The sequence below is a fragment of the Mus pahari genome, chromosome 4 (assembly GCF_900095145.1).
Source record: "Mus pahari chromosome 4, PAHARI_EIJ_v1.1, whole genome shotgun sequence".
NCBI lineage: Eukaryota > Metazoa > Chordata > Mammalia > Rodentia > Muridae > Mus > Mus pahari.
Window position 1 is genome coordinate 81047477 of NC_034593.1, and position 1348 is coordinate 81048824.

The window sequence follows — 1348 nt, forward strand, 5'->3', positions numbered from 1 at the left end:
GTTACGGATGGTTATGAGCCACCATGTGGTTGCTGGGATTTGAACTCCGGACCTTCGGAAGAGCAGTCGGGTGCTCTTACCCACTGAGCCATCTCTCCAGCCCTTCTTTTATTTTTTTAAAGATTAAGTTATGTCTTAAATTTTTATGCGGATGAGTGTTTTCCTACATGCCTATGTGTATGGTGACTGTGGAGACAGTCAGTTGTGAGAACTGGAGACAGTCAGTTGTGAGCCACAATGTGCGTGCTGGAAACTGAACACAGGTCCTCTGCAAGAACAGTCAATGCTCTTAACCACTGGGCTATCTCTGCAGCTCTGGTTTCCTTTTGAGTGCATTGAATTCTTGTGTACGTCACATGTACTATCTCATTGATCTGCGACTGGGATGTTATTTGTCTGTTACAGAAGAGGGGATCATAGATTGCAGAGAGTTACATATTTGTGAGAGCACATAGTGAATGTAGTTATTTTGACAATTGCTTGCTTTCTTTAGAAAAAGACCCTAATAACTGAGTATCTGACCTTACCCTGGCCAATCATAGCACTCCGTGTCCCTGGTAATAGTGATTGGCTAATGGCAGAACATGAATCAAACAGGGACAAGCAGGACTTTTTCCTGCATTAATAAGCAGATCCCAGTGTCTTAGGGTTTTACTTCTGTGAACAGACTCCTTGACCAAGGCAACTCTTATAAAGACAACATTTAATTGGGGTTGGCTTACAGGTTCAGAGGTTCAGTCCATTTTCATCAAGGTGGGGGCATGGCAGCATCTAGTCAGGCATGGTGCAGGAGGAGCTGAGTGTTCTACATCTTATCTGAAGGCTGCTAGCAGAATACTGGCTTCCAGGTAGCTAAGGTGACACATCTACTCCAACTCAAACAAGGCCACACCTTCTAATATTGACACTCCCTAGGCCAAGGAAATACAAACCATCACACCTAGGCTGGAAAAACATCTGGCCAGTGGGTGGATGAATGGATGATATTTAATTCCTTGTGGCCGTGGCCCTTGAGGCAGGATCAATGAATGGCTGTAAAGATAAGTTTATTTATTTATTTTGAGATAGGTAGGGGCTTATGCATCTCAAACTGACCTCAAATTTACTATGTAGTTGAGGATTATCTTGAAGTCCTAATCCTCCTGCCTCTACTTCCCCTGTGTAAGGAGTATACCACTGCACCAATGTATGGGATGCTAGAGACTAAATCCAAGATTTCTTGAATGCTAGGCAAGTGGGCTACCAACTTCCCCCTCCTTTTTAAAAATAAGGTCTCTCTGTGTAGCATTGGCTGTCCTGGAATTCCCTCTGAAGACCAGGATGGCCTCTGCCTCCAGCTTGGTCTGGA